This window comes from Phoenix dactylifera, chromosome 14, assembly GCF_051530095.1.
Source record: "Phoenix dactylifera cultivar Ajwa chromosome 14, Ajwa_hap1_PhDact_Kaust_v1.1, whole genome shotgun sequence".
In the NCBI taxonomy this organism is placed as follows: domain Eukaryota; kingdom Viridiplantae; phylum Streptophyta; class Magnoliopsida; order Arecales; family Arecaceae; genus Phoenix; species Phoenix dactylifera.
The window spans coordinates 14,431,012-14,436,385 of NC_143203.1; the positions used below are offsets into that span (position 1 = coordinate 14,431,012).

A 5,374-nucleotide genomic window follows, 5' to 3' on the forward strand; every position below is an offset into this window, starting at 1 on the left:
GTTCTACGGTCTTGACGGGTTCAATCCTTCTAAGTTCAATTGCCTCTACCTTCCTAGTAAGGGCTGCCATTTTAGCCTGAATATCATCCTGAGTACTAAGGTTGTAAAGGCCCCCATGTCCAATGCTAGTAGGCTTAGGCAAAGGTTTATTCACTCTATCCCCTGTATCCCATAATTGTGCAGTCTCTGCGAGAGAATCTAAATAGTCCCATGCCTCATCGGGTTGCTTTTCCAGAAATAGACCATTGCACATGGTCTCTATAAATTGTTTTAACTGTGGAGACAACCCTTCGTAAAAGAAACTAATGGTTCTCCATGTTTCAAACCCGTGATGAGGACAAGAGAGAAGCAAATCTTTAAATCTCTCCCAGCATTCATAAAATGTTTCATGGTCTTTTTGTTGAAAATTACTAATGTGCCTTTTCAAAAAGTTAGTCCTTTGTGCGGAAAAGAATTTTTTTAAGAATTCTCTTTGCATATCATGCCATGTTCCTAACGATCTAGGTCTCAAAGAGTTCAGCCATGTTTTGGCTTTGTCCTTTAAGGAAAAAGGAAACAAGGTCAATTTAAGGACGTCTTCCGATACATTTGGCACTCTAAATGTGATGCTAATTTCCTCAAAATCCTTAAGGTGAAGATAAGGATTCTCGGATTCCATCCCATGATACTTGGGCAGCAATTGAATTACTCCTGGTTTGATTTCAAAGTGTCCAACGTTTTCAGGAATAATCATGCATAAAGGTTGACTAGTCCTAGTAGGATGTAAGTATTGTCGAAGTGTCATAACTGGGGGTCTACCTTCATCACCATGGTGACTTCCTACATCGTCATCAGCCATCTCACCAAATCTGAGATTTTGCGAAAGAGTTTCAGTAATATGATCTAAAGAATTGTCAAAAGTTTTTCGATTCAAACGCCCAGTGTTGTCCCTATTCCAACCTAGCATACAAAATTTAATTTTAATTAATTTTTTATTTATTTGTTTGTTTTTTTAAATGATCACCCTTGATCTTTTCTTAAAGTTTTTATCAATTTTCAATTAGCAACAAGGGTTAATGAGATATGATAGCAATAAAATTTTGATTATTAAAAAAAAATTAAACACAGAAAATTTAAAACAAACAGCAGCAAGGTTTCATATTAATTTAATGAAACACATGTCCTGCACCAGACGATCAAATTTGAGTTCAATCAGACGGTTCCGATGAAAGAAACATATGTCCTGCACTTGCCGACCAAATTTGAGTCCAATCAGACGGTGAATTACTCTGATATCATAGTTTGATGCAGATTGTGCAGGAAAAAAAAACGGCAATAAAGATTCAATTTTTTTTTTTGGAAAGAAAAAGACTAACTACTAAAGTACTAATTAAATCTAAAATTATACTAATAACTCAGCCGTTTCTCCGGCAATGGCACCAAAAACTTGACGCGTTCGCAAAAATGCTTTTGCAAAACTAATCTCCCAAGTGCAGGAGAATCGCACAAGTAGTAAATTCTCGGAAGTCCGAGGTCGAATCCTCAGGGAATGAAATATATATGAGATTATTTAATATAATTTTAGATTAATTAATTCAATAAATTTGTGGATTAAGATGATGTTTTGCAAATAGAAAATAAATCAATAAACAGAAAATCGAAGTTTGGATAGATTAAGATGGTGTAGGGATCTGGAATCCCCCTTGACAATAGTACATTCAAGATATAAACTCTACGGTTTCTGATTTAAAAGTTCAAATGTAGGATAGATCTAATCATGGAATATATTGTTTGAACACACGAACTCAATTTCTAAGCATTTGTCGTGCCGGTTATGTCTACGACAAATCAAATAATAAAGTAATCCATGCATCAATAGATATAAACCATTAAAAAACTATCTACAACATAGGCAAGCAAGAAACCAAAATATATCAAAAGATCTAAATTGAATAGAGCAATAGTTTAGAGTTTACTTCAAGAAAGTAACAAGTTAAGGGTTCTCCCATCACCCTTCACCTAAGGGATTAGCCGGCCATCAACATAAAAGAAAACTCCCCTGTTCCTCTTCCTTCCTTTTTTTCTTTTTATTTTCGGAAACAGGGCATCCCCTGTTTCTTTTTCTTTTTTTTTCTTTTCAAATGGCAGGGGGCTCTCTATTTTTTCGAATGAACACCCTCCTCCACCCATCCCAGCCGAGAGGTATATCAATTCCCCCCTTTCCTCGCACGCGGTGGAAACGAATGGATAGGATGAATCTCGGGAGATTGCGGACGCGCTTGGAAGATCGCAATCGCTTGCATCGCGGGAGGTTTGCGTGCTGAAAGCTGGGAACACGTGAGAATGGGGCACGGACGCTGGTGATGCTCGTGAATGGAAGGATGAAAAATTGGACGTGGGGTTGCAACGCGGAGGGATGCGGAGATGCTGGGAAGCGCGGACGGATCGCGATCACGGAAGCTGGGAACTCTGGAGAGCTGGCTCGCGGACGCGGCAAGGATCCAACGCTAAGAGCTGGAACGTGGACGGCTGAAATCTGGAATGCTGGGAAGGTGCATTGGATGAGGTTGAGACGCAGGGAGAAGGCTGGAAACACGGACGAGATTGGGGCTTGGACGCGGAACCTGTGGCAGAAGCGAACGTTGATCGCGTGGGAGCTGAACTGGAAGATCAAGATGTGGACTCGGCTGGGAAGCTCTAGGACGCGGACGATTGGATGCGAATGGATGGGGATTGTATGCTCTGGCTTGCGGGAGAAGGGGAAGGAAGCTGAGATCTGGGACTCGAAAGCGGGCTGATCACGGGAGATTCACGTGCGGACAGCTGAAGGAGCTGATAGCATGGCCTTGGACGCTGTGGATCACTCATGGGAGAAGAAGATGGGCTGCACGTGGGCTCCATCGGGCTGAGATGCACGGGCTGCTGGGAATTGGTTGCAGTGAACTGGATGGCTAAACTTAGACTCCTTCTAGTGTGCAACTAGGGTTGAAACATGCGGTTGGCTGGTCACCTGCGGTGATGTTTGGACCCAATGCGCATCTTAGCTTTGATTTATAATCACCTGCACCCCACAAAAATATAATATTAATGCAGCACTTTTATCATTATTTGTTAATAATAATACTAATTTAAGTGATGTATAGATCGCACTTTTGTGCTCTCATCAAAAGTCTTAAATGAAAAAGGAACAACTATTATTTCAATAAATAGTGATCATGGGACTGAATTCGAAAATCGCTTTTTCGAGGAATTTTGTGATGAAAATGGAATTAATCACACTTTCTCGGCACCTAGGACACCTCAACAAAATAGGGTAGTAGAAAGAAAAAATAGAACTATAGTAGATATGGCCCGTACCATGCTATGTGAGGAAAATCTTTCAAGGTACTTACGGGCGGAAGCAGTAAATACAGCATGTTATATTTTAAACAGAGTTTCCATCGGACCAATTCTTAAGAAAACTCTCTATAAGCTTTGGAAAGGCAAAAGATGAAATATTAGTCACTTTCATGAGTTTGGTTGTATATGCTACATACACAATAATGATAAAAACAATCTAGAAAAGTTTGATACAAAATCAGATGATGGAATATTTCTAGAATACTCATCAACTAGCAAAGCCTATAGGGTATTTAATAAAAGAACACTTGTTGTTGAGGAGTCAGTACATGTAATCTTTGACGAGAACTCTAGTCAATAACCTAGGATGGATGTACCTGAAGATGACACAGGAATTCTTGAAAATGAGATTGAAAGAATAATTTTTAAAGATTCATCCAATTCCAACAATAAAGAAGATGTTGAACAAGTTGAGAATGAAGTAGTTGAGGAACTAGATCATAATCTACCTAAGGAGTAGAGATATGCAGCTAGCCATCCTAAAGAACTAATTATAGGTGATCCAGCACATCAAATTAAGACAAGGGCATCTCTTAAAAATGCAAATAACTACTTAGCCTTTGTCTCTCAAATTGAACCAAAGACTCTAGAAGAAGCAGAAGAAGATGCAAATTGGGTAAATGCAATGTAAGAAGAACTAAATCAATTTACAAGAAACAATGTTTGGGGACTAATTGAAAGACCTAAAAATTATCCCGTAATAGGTACAAAATGGGTCTTCAGAAACAAGTTAGATAAAAATGGAGTTGTTATAAGAAACAAGGATAGGCTCGTAGCAAAGGGGTATAATCAAGAAGAAGGAATAGACTTTGATGAAAACTTTACTCCAGTAGCTAGATTAGAGGCCATCAGATTGTTGCTTGCCTTTGCCACTTCTATGGATTTCAAATTATATCAAATGGATGTCAAAAGTGCCTTTCTAAATGGATATATAACTGAAGAAGTATATGTAGAACAACCTCCAGGATTTGAAGATCACATGTACTCTAATCATGTGTTTAAACTTAATAAGGCACTCTATGGTCTAAAACAGGCACCAAGAGCTTGGTATGATAGATCAAGTAAATTTTTATTGGAAAACAAATTCACTAGGGAACATGTTGATACGACCTTATTTTTGAAAAGAAAAGATAAAGATAAGATGACATTATATTTGGAGCTACCAACAACAATTTATGTCAAGAATTCGTGGATTTAATGCAAAGTGAATTTGAAATGAGTATGATGGATGAACTGAATTTCTTCCTAGGATTACAAATCAAACAACTAAAGGATGGAATCTTTATTAATCAAGCCAAATATATCAAAGGGAAGCACAAAAAATTTGGTTTGGAGATTAATAAGTCCATAGGTACACCCATGAGCTCATCATGCAAAATAGACAAGGATGAGGCAGGTAAGAGTGTAGATCAAAAGCTCTATAGAAGTATGATTGGATCCCTTTTGTATCTTACCGCAAGTAGACCAGATATTATGTTTAGTGTATGCATGTGTGCCAGATTTCAATCAAATCCAAAAAACTCACACCTACTTGCAGTTAAAAGAATTTTTAAATATCTAGTTGGAACTCAGCATATAGGATTATGGTACTCAAAAGACTCTAGTTTGAAATTAATAGGATACACAGATGCTGACTTTGCATGATGTAAATTAGATAGAAAAAGCACTAGTGGCACATATCAACTTTTAGGTGAAAACTTAATTTCATGGTTTAGTAAGAAGCAAAATTCGGTTGTATTATCAACGGCGAAAGCCGAGTATGTTGCAGCCGAAGTTGTTGTGCTCAAATCTTATGGATTAAACAACAATTAGAAGATTATGGGATCAAGCAAACAAAAATACCCATTAACTGTGATAATACAAGTGCTATAAATTTATCCAAGAATCCAATTCAACACTCAAGAACTAAACACATCGAAATACGACATCATTTTATAAGGGATCATGTCTCAAATGGAGTCATTTCCTTGATTTTGTATGCACCGATGATCAATTA

General features: G+C 37.8%; 1 pseudogene; it reads left to right on the plus strand.

Annotated features, from left to right (window-relative positions):
* Positions 1-323: 323 nt before the first annotated feature.
* LOC149751360 (small nucleolar RNA R71) lies at positions 324-421 on the plus strand (annotated as a pseudogene).
* Positions 422-5,374: the final 4,953 nt, after the last annotated feature.